Consider the following 14,737-nt stretch of genomic DNA (forward strand, 5'->3'; position numbering starts at 1 on the left):
ATCTGGTGGAGTTGCACATCTGCCGAGCTCATTATAGGAGCTGATAAAAATGTTACAGGGTTAATAGAGAAGTGATGTGATGACTTCCTGAAGGCGCAGTTTCAGAAAGAGCAGGACATTCTTAAAAAGACGGATGCTCAATTTCAAGTAACAAAGTAAAAAAAATTTTAAGTCATATTTGATATAAATAGAATTTCTAAAACAACTGAATGTAACTCGGTTACTTGACGTGGCTGGGGAATACACAATACTGCCACTTTAAGATTACATCCAAATAAAACTCTTAAGGCGGGAGCAACAAAGCCGACGACTTCAGTCGCTTAAGGCCCCGACGTGGCTCTGGGACAATTAGCAATGATGAAGTGAAAACCACACTTGGGCCATTCATAAGAAAAGCCACATCATAGATAAAGTCAACCTTGGTACCCAGCGCTACAGCACAGATTTCTAACAGATTATGTGGGATAAAGAGCGCGAGTACGAAAGAATGGCTGAAGCATATCCAGCTAAACCCTGCTCCCTTTCACAGCCTCTAAACCTATTACTCCACAATTCATCTCTCAATTGAACAGCTCTGCTGCCGCGTCGCTGTCTGTCTCCTGGTGGCTTTGCTCTTGTTTGATGGAATCAGTCGCATCTCGAAAGATTCAATTAAAATGCTGTTGCCTTTCTTAACTACTTCTCATTGCTTGCTTGTCTCCTGCCAGTCTTTTAAAGTGATTACACAGAAAATTATTTCAATTAGTGGTCAGGAAGTGGTGCCATCATCATCAGAGTTTCCCACAGCTTCACCACAACTTGATTAGGTTTGTGGCGAAGCGGCGGGAGACGGACAGAAACAGCTCTGATCTGTCATTAAAGACAGAAAGAAAGCTTTTTTTTTCTCTTCTTTTTCCCCGCATTTTTACTTAGTTTTTCTCTCAATGTAGCACACTTTGAGTAAAATTGAAAAATGGGCACCATTTTTACCCCCTGCATTCTGCTCTGATCTGTGCTAATGAATCAAATCCCTTTTTTGGATCCGTCTACGAGACCAGTAGAGATGAGGGATCGAGGGCGAAACAAAGAAACAGCGAACCTCCTGCTGTCTACTGAACAGAGTTGAATACTGGCAATTGAGAAAGACCTGATCATTTAAAATCGAGGCAGTTCCTGTAACTGTTCCCATTGTTTTACTGACGTTTTCAAAAAGAATTGTTCAAATTTTGTAATGGGCGTCACAAACACTTTACTTCTATCTCCTCATATCTTTGCCTTCTTTCACAACCCTAAACATCAACATTTTTTAAAGATTGAATTGAAAAGAAACCAAAAAAATTATTGTTTTATTTAGATTGATGACAAATTGAGCTATTGGTAAACAACATGACACAAGTTACTTTAATTAGATTATTACAGATTTTGAAGCTTTTCAGTTGATACACGTTCAATCTTTTGAGTTTGACTCTGATGGATTCTGTCATTCTGTGACAAAAACAATGATCAGATGTTTATTATATATTTCATTATTCTTCTTGTATCACTTTAACGAGATGCAACTTCCCAATACAGAGGCACCTCTAGCAGTTTGAGCTCATCCTGCTTAAGCTTTGTGAAATGATGGTTTTTCTTACTACTTTCCTCTGGTGTTGGCTGGATTGATGACGGTGGTAAACGCTGCACTGAAAGCACATGCATGGTGATGCTCACTGCTGGCGCAGGGCTCAATATCAGTCTGCCTGGTGATCATTTTCATTGGAAGGACAGGCTGAGGCAGCAGTTCTGGAGAAAACATCAATGAGACCTGAAAATCATTTCCGAGGAGCGCACTGACCAGACCGTGTGTTTTTTTTTATAACACTGCCTGACATGATCACCGAAGATCTGAGATGATGAAATCTGGCCGTTCCAGTCTGCCCTGGCCTGCCTCATAAACCTCTCCTCTGTGTTTTTTTTTTTCTGTCGGATTTTCCTGAAATCTATTCAGTGATCTCACATGTGGCTCTTTATTGGTTTTGCTTCAACTATGTAGAGGATTTGATGAAACGAGATTTGATTAAAACTTGTTAAAGAGGATAAATAACCGGAAAAATTACAAATGCAAAATAACTCTGATCAGTTGCCTTGTAAGATGTCAACAGAGAAGCTTTGAAGAGGGAAGATTTTATATTAATTGCTTCCTTTTTAAGCTTAAATTATGTTTTATCCTCTCAAACTTATATTTTCATGTTTTAATGTGTGTAGCACAGTGAAACTGGCTGGACAGCAAAACAAAGCTTTGTTGTGGGTTATAGGTATGCTATAAATTATGTTAGTCTGACTGGTTTTATAGAAAAATCGTGTTTCACGATTTTCAAATGACAACATTTAGGGATATTTTAGGGAGTTTAGGACAGGAAATTGCTATCCGTGTCTTAGTGGGAACTACAAGCTCCTCACAAAGAAGCCCCTGTGCTGAGCTGACAGTTATCACCACTTTCTCATTGTTGAGTGATTTACTCTTCTTTTTCTGCTTGCAAACAGATGTGCAGCAGTTTGTGTTTTTTTTACAGGGATTTTTGCACAATGCATGTAACCATATTATTATTTGAATCTGAGGCTGCAGATTTTAAAGAGTGTTATTGTCACATTTACAAACTCCCTTATGGGGACAGGTATTTTCTATTTTATTTTATGTTTTGGCTATAGTCGTGAAAGGAACAAGTCTTCCTGTCACCTATCTGCAACAGTATGCATGTTAATATAAAAAAATAAGTATGGAGATTTGTATCAGTTATTGGTACCTTATAGGTCCTATTTTCTGCTTTTTTGAATCCTTAAAATTTTCAAATGATCTAAGATCCTACCTATTTAGAAAACTCACCTTTGTTTTCCAGATCTTGTTTTAATCTTTTCAACATTTACTCATCTCACTCACCTTTACGTGCTTCCATGTTGCATTGAAAGCCGTTTCAATCGGTATCCGCAGTGTCCATGTCTGATGCATGACACAGGAAATTACAAATCGTGCCAGGCTTTCCAGTAAGACGTAGCCATTGGTTATTTATTATCTCCACCATCATGTTCACACAAACTTGGAAGATAATCCTCATCTAAGACAGGCAAATGAACAAGCAGGTGAGATCAAAATCAGGACAGAGGCTTCCAACAATAAATATCTACATAACCATGATCCTGCATCTACATTAAACTGAAGAGCTGCTTATGTCAGGAAAGGTGAAAATCATCTGACCAGAGCATCTCCTCTGCCTTGCATGTCACAAACAGGAAATGGGTCTTATCATAGTTTCTTTCAACAATGACTCCTTTGCTTTTTTTTTCTTTCTTGACACTCTTTCATAAAATATATATATTACATCTTATGATTTTTTCCAAGTGAACTGTGGATCTCTGAAGCTCCTCTAACCTTTAGGAACGACCGTTTCTCTTGAGTCCAATAATTTTCTCACACTTTGGTTTTCAAACTGGAAATTGTTTGCCCATTATTTTCTCCTCAAAAGGCCTGAGCCAATTCTACTTCAGTACCAAATTATGATCACAATCTGTCGAAATTACTTTTCTGAACTCGATTCAACCACATTTCTTACACCGCATTGCTGCCGTTCTACCTTTTCCTTTTTAGCTTTAGGTCCAAAGCAGAATAATGAAAAGTTGAATGAAACGGAGGAGAAAATATATACGGCTGTTTCAAAGAGACTCTCAGTTTGCAATGAAATAAATGACATATTTTTAATTAGCTTTTTTTTAGTTTGGATCAAACAATAAGTAAGCTGAAAAAGTTGAAATGTAATGTGTGCTGTTCGAATCCAAATGCCCATAGTTCCCTCTTTTCATACCAGTAACACGCATGTCCAACAGGCATGTTCAGCTTGTAGGATAGAGTCTCCCTGCAGTAGATAGTCATAGATTATGTCAGCAGTTGCTCACAATATGCAAAAGGTTAAAGAGAGCATAGAAGGCATCATAATGAGAAAGGGAAGAGTCAGGACATTTTTAACTAATATCATCATCCGTGTATATCGGATTTAGTCATTTCTTATTTTTAAAAAATCTAATATTGTATAAATGAATCTAATGCAACACTCAGAAAAAAATGTAGCTGTGTTTTTGTTCAGCAGATTGGTGTGTTGTTCCTGCAGGTGATCCTGTGAGCTCGTCTTGGAGAGCTGAATATGTAATGGGAGTTTCCCCTGAGACTGTAGAAAGAGAGCCTGCACCGGAGCTGCATGGGCTCCTTGTTGTGATAACAGAGGCTTTTGTAGGAAGAGACACATGCAGCATAACGAACAACCCCCACCGCCGAAGCACACCACTATTTGCACGCACCTGTATGACCATATAACAATCAAACCGGACGCATTAATATGCAACATGCCCTCCTCTAATGTCCTCCTCCCTGATTTGTGTTCACTGTGTACCAAACGATGCGCAGTTGAAGGTGCGGTTACTGTACCGGGGAGGCAGCCCAGCCCAGCCCAGCGCGGCACGTGTGGGGCTGTCTAGCCAAGGCCACTCAGATTGCATGCATGCCTTATAGCTGCATCAGTATGCTACAGGCACAGTCCTGTGTCTGCACCGCTCTCCTCTCCCTCCTTTGGACCATCTCTTCTTTATGCCTCCCCTTCAGTTCACTGTCTTGCCTCGATCACTTCCTCCATGTTCACTTGGCTCTGCTACTCCTTCTGTCCCTGATTGCTTCCTTCAATAGAGTGAAACAGACTCCGTCTGGAACTTCTCACTCTACGACCAAGACGATGATCGTATTTCTCTGTTTATTTATTCATTGTCCTAGCTTGGAATAATGCAAATTTCATTTTTTCCTCCATTACAAATTAACAGATCTTCCCTCGTCTTTGTTCCAGCCTCACTGCTGGCTGGGCCTCTAAGTTCTTTGGTGCAAGTGGAGGTCTAATTATGCCATTAGGATTCAGCTGTATTGGCTAATGTTGTTTTTCTGCTTCCTCTCAGTTTGTATTGTAACCAGGGGACAGGCCCATTAATTGCCCTGCTGATGGCTGTCATCATCCACACTGTTCTATGTCCAACACAGGAGGTGTGTGTGTGTGCGTGTGTGTGCTCATGCTTGTGTGTTTGAGTCTCAGCAGTCATCAGATGGGAGGGTGCTCAAGTGTGGAGGACTCATCATAGGTTATTAGGAGCATGCAGGGGGGCCATCCAGTCTGGGAGAGAGAGAGAATAGTTCCTCAAGCAAGCAATTGCTGGTCCTGAAGTCCTTCCTATAGCTGATTTTTATTTTTTATCTTTTAGACATCCAGGCTCACACATTTATAAAGTCTTAATGTGGACTCGTTTTAGAAGAGACTGAATATCATGCCACAAAGCGGTGACTGGAGCCAGTCTCAAACTCATGGCCCTTTTATCGACTCCTGTGCTTTTTGTTTTAATTTTTTTTTTTTTTACAACCTGTACTCCTCCTCTGCCTTGGCATCATTCTGTCAGTAGTAGCAGCTGGTATTTGAAAACTTTTTCTGCACAACTGACATTTTTCTTGGAACAATCGTAACCTCATTTCTGATTTCGTGAAAGCGTCTTTCTGCCTATGCACACCTTGAACAGTTCAGTTTTATTTTTCAGGTCACTTTGCGTTAAAATGCATGTTTCTATCCATTACTTCTCACCATTATTCTCCTAATTTTTCACCGCACTTTGATAATATTACCAAATTGCCAACAGGAGCATGGATTAAATTCGTTTATAAAACGATGTCAAATGTTGCTGTCTTCATACATCTGCGTGCAAAAAAGTTTGAAATTAAAGAAGAATGCATGCCAAATCTTTTTTAAAGGATTATTTTGGTTCTAGTGGCCTTTATTTCGCAGTAGATTGACAGGAAAGTGGATTGCAAAAGCAGGAGAAGACGTCAACAAGCAGGGACTCGAACCCGTGACGGCTGTGACGAGGACTGAGGCCTCCGTTCACGAGTCGGACACGCTACCCCATGCGCCGCCACCGCCACACCCTGCATGTAAAATCATGAGAACTGTCAGTTGGGTTATCCAGAGTTCAGTGTTGTTTGTGCCTGCAGCCCCAATCTATTCTAAGATCTCTGTAGCATCATCAAAGTAGTATTTTCATTCATAGCTTGTTTTCATGGCACAAGCCGCATCGGACGACTGTTTGCATGAGATCAGCTCCCCCACCAAGCCCCAAAATGGACTAATGGGTAAAACATGGTTGGTCTTAACTGCACATAGATGACGCATAAGATAAGCAGTAGACGTATAGACCTTAAATGGGATGATCATTACACAAAGATATACTTGCGCGCGCACACGCACAGTCACGTACATCTGTAATGGTCTCTCATAGGCCACTGTTAATTTCCTGCCCAGCATCCTCACATCACACAAAGCCAGATAAAGAAGAAAGGATAAAAATCTGGACAGCCAAGTACGCCATGATTAATTCATTTCATATTCTGCTTTCTCCATAATAAATGTGGGATTAATATTTTATATTTTTGTGCTTTTCTTTTTTTTTTACACAACTCTAAGATAATTATGTGAGAAACATGTGATTGTGCACGTTTGGACACGTCTGGGAAGTTCTGTATTTTCTAAATTGCTCCTTTTTTTGCACTTACAACTAACTTTAATGTGATGTTTAAGAAATGGGAATAAAGATAGTCTGTTACAACGACTGAATTACTGATGACTGGGATAGCAGAGGGCTGTACAGTCAGTGGTTCCTATATGCAGATTAATGTGGGGAATGAAAGGATTCCTGACACTTTTCTGCTACACATTATAGCAGCACATGAACAAACAGAATGAACCTCTGCTTATTTTATGATGTGTAGTGAACATTTTTTTTTTTTTAGTTACTTTATAGGTGCTGTAATAAACACGCTGCATCATGTTTATGGCTTTTAGCATGAAATAAAGTTGAACAGAAGTAGAAATAATGACCTATGTCCTAAACACAATAATTTTATACACTACAGGATTAGCAAGAGCAATAAGTGTTAATAGCCATTTCTTATGTTTCTTCTGAAACAACTACTATAAATTCCTTTCTGCTTTTCTGTGAACATTTGTACAATTAAACTTTTCTGAATCCATACACAACAGCCACAGGCTGATAAAGTGCAGCAAACATCACATATTTTACATTGTTGCACATCACAGGACGAGCTTCACTCATGTTTGTGTTGAATCTGTTTTGTGAATATGATGTTTCTTGTCTTGTTCTGAGAAATGTGTTGAACAGTGGACAGGTCTGTCTGAGACTGGGCCAAGACCGGTTCACTTCTTGTTTCTCAGATTCTGAGTTTATTGTGTCATTTTCTAATTATAAATGGAGACCAACAAAGAGCTTCGTTCTACGGCTGCTTTTACTCAACTTCTATATTATCCTCGAGCTTCTGTTAGGAAGCACTGCAGCATATCTGTGATGCGGACATTCAGCTTTATATTTCTGCGTTGCCACTTGATTATAGTCCACTATACTATGGCCACAGCAAAAATTTAATTGGTTGGTCATAACTTCCACCAAGTTACTACAGAAGAAAAACAAGACAAAATTAGAAAATATGGCTGAAATGGACGCAACTTAGGCCACAAAGCACAGAACAAGCAGAAAAACAATAAGTATGCTAAAGGTTGTCTCACTTAAGAGAAGTCCTGCTGATAAATAGACAACATTTCCACTAAAACAGCTTGTATATCACTCTGTGTGAGATTCAGTGAGGTAAACAATCCCCTCCAGAGCAAATAAACTGCTTGATTAAAGTAAAGTGGTGGTAAGGAGTAGCTACTGCTGCTAATACAAATATGAGATGATGAAGGGAGCATCTTTAACATCGTCTTGTCATGTACTGTTACTGAACAGTACAGCTGCATTGGGATCAAGAGCGTGGCATTCAGTGTTCACTAATATTGGACATCAGGACCTTTTGCAGTGATGTCATCACTGCTTTTGCAATGATGTCATCATCACAGTGTGGGAATTAAATTTCAGTCTTCTGTGATTTGTCCAAAACAAATTCATATTTATTAGCCAAAATAAAAAGCAGGTTAAGCCATCAACGTCAATCTAAATTTCAAACGTCCTACATGCCGAGGTGAGGGACTCATCAGTACTGACATACTAACGCACACACACACACACCACACACACACACATATGTAAGTGTTATGTGGTCGTTGTTGTAATATTATGTCAGTTGAGAAAATGTTGCAGCAGTGACACATTATTATAAATGATCATTTTAATTATATTTAATTATTAGAATAATAAATGTATCAATTATATTAAATATAATTAATATATTTTTATTTTGTGCATTTAATATAAATTAAATTTATGCAAAATGTTCAATGTAAAGGTCATATGGTGGTTTATCTACGTACAACAGTGAAGCAGAGGGCAGACACAGAGCGGCTAATAGATGGATTTGTGTTTACCAAGACAAAAAAAACAAAAAAAACAAACTATAGCTGAAATATTTTAAATCACAAGTTAAATCTATTTAGAAAAAAAAAAAGACCCTCCTTGCTGTATGGATGTGAGGTCGGTGCATGAAGGGAAGCCTTGGTGTGCCTTTCTGCTTTGCACTTTGATGCAGCAGTAACATCTGCTAGGATTCAGCATGCAACATGAAATGAGAGCTGTGGGGCTGATGGTGAAGTTAATTAGAGCCCAGGTCAGTCACCTCCTGACCCACTTCCACCTTTTCTTGCCTTTGCATACCCACTCAGCTCCCATGACTGCTAATAGCCACATTCTGAGCAACATCCTCTCTGCAGCTGTTCTTTTTCCTTGTGTACTGCATGAGGACTTCTAACACCCCTACCCCCCTCCTCACCCCGTCTGTCATAAAGAGAGAGGAGGCTATTTGTTCCCACCATGTCTCCAATTAGATACTCTTCTACTCATCCGTCTGTCATATCCCTCCTCTCTGCATCCTCCTGTTTCTCTCATCTGATGCTGTTGGAAGCGGGTTGTAAAACAGGCCGCCTTATCCAAATGGAGACGAGCCCTGCGGTCACCATAGTTTTGTTACTGAGGCAGAGCCACATTATTCTCTTTAGTCTGCCTGCGTGTACGCTTGTGCGTGTGTGCGTGTGTGTGTGTGTAGGTGCGTGTAGGGGTGTGTGTGTGTGTGTGTGTGTGTGTGTGTGTGTGTGTGTGTGTGTGTGCGTGCGTGTGCAAGTGTGTTTTTAGGCTGCGCTTGACATTAGCCTCGCAGTCACAGGTAATGATCTCATCTCCCCGGTGGTGACTAGAGGCACACCAAGAGAATTACACGCACACTGTGAAAAGGAAAGATGGGGAGCAGAGATTGGTATTGTAATGGTCCTCTAATGGGCGACCTGACAAGTGCTTTTTCTTAATGTTATACCTCCCTCTCTCTCTCCCTGCCCCGCTCTCTCTTTCTCTTTCTCTCTGTTTTAGGGGCTTTGTCCTTCTTTGAGGAACAACAACATGGACACCAGGTGTGGTGAAGACCAGGTAGGCATTCGCTTCTGATGAGTCGCTGTCATGTCTCTTTTAGCATTAAACAAATTGAGACAAAATGTTCTCCCACCAAATCCATGTTTTTATTCGTCCCCCACTGTAAGATGTTGCTTTGCTGCCCGATGTTCAGAGCAGAATAGTTCTATCAGCCTCACACAAGCATCTGGTTTTCTCAGCTATTTATGAAACGAAATCCCTAAAGTAGATTTAATACCTTAATGGGTAAAGTTAGACTTTTGTCTATTTGAAGTAAGGTTACCCCCAGATATTAAACGTAGTAATTTAGTTGTCTTTTAATGTTTACAAAATGAAACTAATTGGTGCCTTTCTTGTTGAATCATTAAGTAATGTCTTACTTTAGTTATTAGGAGATCAGATGGTCTTTAGAAGTGGGGCAGCAACAGCTACTGTCACATTTCCTGATGCCTAAGCAGCAGGAGGACTTGTTGAAGAAATCATTGCGAGTCCTCAGTCGGCAATGTGTCTCTACCAGCCCAGTTCAGTCCCAGAGGCAGCATTTTCACTGGCCAGAGCTCAGGTTTACACCACAGGATCAGCATTAAGGTTCTGCAGCAGATCTACTGCTTTGTCATCTGCGCAGAGATATTTTAAATGCCAACACTGCCAGCATGTGCAATTGGTTGATGAATGTGTCTGTGTCGGTGCATATTCGGCTTGTAAACTTACAGCTGTAAATAATTCATCCTGTTATCTAGAGGTCAAGCATTAATAAGAAATTGGCGTGTTGTAGTTTGTTTTTGTTTTTTTTCTCCTGCAGATCAATAATGGGTACAGTGCCCAGCATCTGTCTTGAAGCACAGAGTCTTATGCAGCTCTCATGCATGGTGTATAGCTGTTGTTTCTGTCCTCATGAACAGGATGAGGACAGTAAGCTTCTCTCAGGTGAAGCATACAGACAAACGCTGTCTGTGTGAGGCACAGAGGTGATTATTACAAAATCGATACACTGAAAACAGCTAAAAATTAACACTTACATGGTCAAACATTATTGGAGTTGCTTTAGGATGTACAATATTTTCTTAAACATGCATTAAAAAAATCAAAGCAACACTGTTTTTGAAGAGGGAATAAAATTCTAATATGATACAAAGCTAAAATAAAAGTTGATTTTGCAAATACACCGCCTCTAATTAGTTTAATTTTGTTGAGTAGTTATTCTGCATTGTGTATTTCACTTCCACCAGGTTCTTCCAGTTGTTGCAATTTACAGCTGCCCATAAAAGTAATTGCCATATTTTCCATTCATTCTGTTTCCACCAAATACTCCTGGTTTCTCTTTTTGCTGACAAACTGTCAGATCCTCTCCTAATGTTGTTGGGTTTTTTTTTTTTGTAATATGTAGTTTTTGTTAAATATAACTAATTAGAAGTATTTCAGTGCTTCCATTCTATCTGAGTGCTCAAATCACCAGCACTACAATAAATGTGTCAGATATCAGATAAAAATCTATTTTACAAGATAGGAGTGTAAAACAAGGAGTGTATTAGACAGATATTGTAACACCATAAAGGCTACCTTTGTGTCTATGTGACCAAAAGACCACTACAGAACTAGCGTTGCATGTTGTTTCCTTCAGAATCGCTGCAGCCTGTCGTGCAGTCTAGAGCACCTTGACAGACGCTGCATTAAAAAACATAACATGAAAGCATTTTCATAGCCTTGAATCCAGCTGCTCTCAGATCTGATGTTTTTTTTAATTTGTTAGCTTTCTCTCTTTCTCTCATACATGATGATGCCTGTACATTCCTGGCTTTCTATTTTTTCTATTTATACCCACTGAGATGAACAATGAGCCTCGGGCTCCCCTCACTCACCCACCTAAGTGCACACAGACTCATGCTGGCACAGAAACACACTTTTCTCCCTGCAGCACATGTATACATATGTGGCGAGTTCAGGCTGAGGTGGAGGTTAGAGGGTTTCATCAACTGGGTGTCTGACCGTGTGTTCTTATTCAATGCAGTTAGCATCTGCGTGAAGCACCAGAAAGCACACCGAGGACTGGAGTTCCTGCTGTGTCCTTGCTTGCACCCTTGTGCTGCACGGCGTCAAAGGGGAAAGCAATTGTGAAAACTTAAGAACACCTTGTGTCATGATTTGGCAGACACGGGCGACTTTGTAAACGGGAAAATGTTATAAGCAAGAGAGACGAAAAGTTAAGGAAGAAGTTTGTTTTTAATATCCACAGAATCGCAAAGCACTCTATGACATAGATTAAACGAAAACCACAAACCTTTTTGTACAAGTGATTTAAAGTTTGTCAGAAAACAAATGATCACATAAAATCGTTGTAAAACAAGGTTTCCAGATTTTTCTTTTCAGGCATCCACAGAGTCGGCAATTTCTGTTCCAAGCCTTACTTTAGTTTGTAACCTCGCATGAGGAACAGCTAACAGATTCAGAGTCTGAGGTGTGGAGGGCAACGAGCAGCGGCGTGTTTGATAAAAGCTGACATGAATAATCAGGATCCTGAGCATTTAGAGCTCTAAAGGTGAGTGCAAGTGATTTAAAACTAATTCTACACTTTACCAGGAACCAGTGTAAAGAGTACATGATTACTGCAATGTGAGGTTTTTTTTTTTTTTTTTTTACTAGATTTAGTTAGGAGATCCATTGGTGCGTCCTGAGTGGCTTGGAACTGTGAGAGGATTGATCTCTCCAGACCGATGAGTTTGCTGTTATAGTAATTTAAGCTGTAACAGAAAATTGATGGATTATTCCATGTTGTTCTAAAGGGAAAACCGGATCACATAGTTTAGAGATATTTCAAAAAACAAGAACAAGAAGTGGAATTCTGTCGGTCAAAGCCTAAAGCGGAATCAAATCTCGCTTTTAGATTTTGTACACCAAACATATCGGCTGAGTAAACAGAAACAACAACCTGCTTGACTTTAGAGTGTAGCTCTCCAGCGGCTGTGCTCGGGATCTCTGTCTTGTTAGTATTTAAAATAAGAAAATAGCTGTAGAGTCAGGCACTAAGCTGGTTTACGCACCGGCTGGTAAAGCTTGAAAGAAATAAATCAAGTTTAAGTTTATTTGAATAACACATTTCACCGACAAGGCATGATAAAAAAAAAAGAAAAAAACCAGAGACAAACAAAAAGCATTATGTAGCAGCGGGAAACTAAACAGAAGTATTGAAAAGTGTCAATCCAAGCTAGAATTAGTTTGTTTCACTTATTTATTGGCTAAACAGGTGGGTTATAAGCCTTGAATCTTTCAGTTTTGCAGTTTTCTGGAAGTTTGTTCCAGATTAGTGGAGCAGAAAAAAAAAGAATGCTGCTTCTCCATGTTGGGTTCTGGTTCTGGGGGTGCAGAATAGCCCAGACCCAGAAGACCTGAGAGGCTGGAGGGTTGATATGACAGCAGATCTATTTTAGTACTAAAGCCTTTCAGTGGTTTATAAACTAACAGAAGCATTTCAGTGTATATTTGTCTGAGCTACATAGAGCCAATGTAAGTGAAACTGATTTTTGTGTGCAAATGCAGCAGTGGAAACTTGTTAGAAACTCGCTAGTTTAGTTAGTGGAGATTCTTCATCCTCCAGCATCATTGATTAAAAACTGTGATGATTTCATGAGTGACTTTTTTTTTCTTGCACTAAGCTTCTGTCGAAGCAAATGGTGCAAATGTTTATATTTGTTAACCAAAGGACTTCTTGTTTTGAATTCCTTCTTTTTTAGTGTGGGCCTTAAAACTTTAATTAACTCCAGTAATCAAAAACCAATTAGCAGCAAGCCATTAACCTGCCTGTTCATTGTGACCTCAACTAAAAGGTGTGTTTAATCACGCAAAATACACACATCGGCATCGGCCCATAAGCTCAAACACACATTTCCAACGCAGAGGGAGAGAAAGAAATCTGGACTACTGCTGTGTAACTGAACCTGTTAAAAATGAATGAAGACAACGTCCCTGAGACACGGCTCATTCTGCATTATTGAAAATGTTGGGAATACAAGGAAACTACGTCTCTTTGACTTCTTCCACCTCCACTGGGCTCCTTCCCTCATCTTCAAGATTAAGCCTCTTTGCTCCAAGCAACACACACACACACACACACACACACACACACACACACACACACACACACACACACACACACACACACACACACACACACACACACACACACACACACACACACATTACATGTACACACTTGATTTAATTCCCTTAACAATATGTATTTTCCTCTGCAGGTTGTGTTCTCTGTAAATTTGGGCAGTGATTAATTTGCTACAGTGCCTTGTGAAAGTTATTTCTATTAAAAACAAATGAAATTTGAAAATTGTGGCATGCATACGACTTCAGTCCACCTTGCTATAATCCCCCTGCATAAAATCCACCTGTCTAAATTGATACGAGTTTAAATCCAGCTGTTCTGGTTCATATAGAACGTTATTAGTGAACAAGCAGCATCAGGAATCCAGCAGACAGCTGTGGAGGAATTGGTAAAACTATTTCCCAAGCTTTGAACATCTTAATTGACTTCTGTTAAATCCATCATCCAAAATTAGGAAAGCGTAGTGTACAAGTGTAACCCTGACATGGCTGCCCTCGTAGTTAAACGGGACGTGTAATTATTCAATAAATTAACCAAGAAGCTGTGGCCACTCTGGAGGGAGTGCCCATGTCGCCCATATCAGAAACAGCCACTGTTGTGAGGTCGCTTCTCGCCAGCCCCTGTATTTCTGCACGATGCACAACACACGATCGCAGGAATTGTTGGGTGACTGGAAACTCGTCTGAAAATGGAACAAAAATCACGATGTGCATACGTCCATCCTAACAAAACAAAACTTGTTTCCTACATTGTCTCTCTGCTAAGCTAGCTGCCACGTTACAGACTAGCTGAAAATATTGACAGTGGGTTTTAAATGTAGATTTAGAAAACGCTTTCCCAATACTATCAAAACTTCTCCAGCTTGAGAAGAAAGCCCTCCAAACCATATTTAGTGCATTATATGACAAAGCAGTGGTCAATACGAAGACGGGGATAAGCAGGTGTTAACTTAATGCAGCGTGAGAGGTGTGCTGGGTGTTATGGATTTGGTCATCATGTTTAATTCAAGTTGTGGGAGATGTGAGTCTTGACTCTGAATTGATGTGAAAGACTTGAAAGTTAAAATGACTCCTTTAACTTTGCTGTTGACCAGATTACGTTTCATCTGACGACCTGTTTTGTGCTCATTAACAAATTAATAAAAGAAAACATGTGGCTCATTCTTTGGTCTTGAATAACGCACCTTTCAAA

General features: G+C 39.8%; 1 protein-coding gene across 2 annotated transcripts in view; it reads left to right on the top strand.

Annotated features, from left to right (window-relative positions):
• The window catches only part of dab1a (DAB adaptor protein 1a), a 247,672-nt gene that overhangs the window by 121,156 nt on the left and 111,779 nt on the right, over nt 1-14,737 (top strand). For both annotated transcript variants that reach the window (XM_081606533.1, XM_081606534.1), the window contains one exon: nt 9,397-9,453. The gene's annotated coding sequence lies outside the window, so the exon portion shown is untranslated. The remainder of the gene's footprint in view (nt 1-9,396; nt 9,454-14,737) is intronic.

This window comes from Poecilia reticulata, chromosome 4 (assembly GCF_904066995.2).
Source record: "Poecilia reticulata chromosome 4, P_reticulata-male-v2, whole genome shotgun sequence".
Taxonomy (NCBI): domain Eukaryota; kingdom Metazoa; phylum Chordata; class Actinopteri; order Cyprinodontiformes; family Poeciliidae; genus Poecilia; species Poecilia reticulata.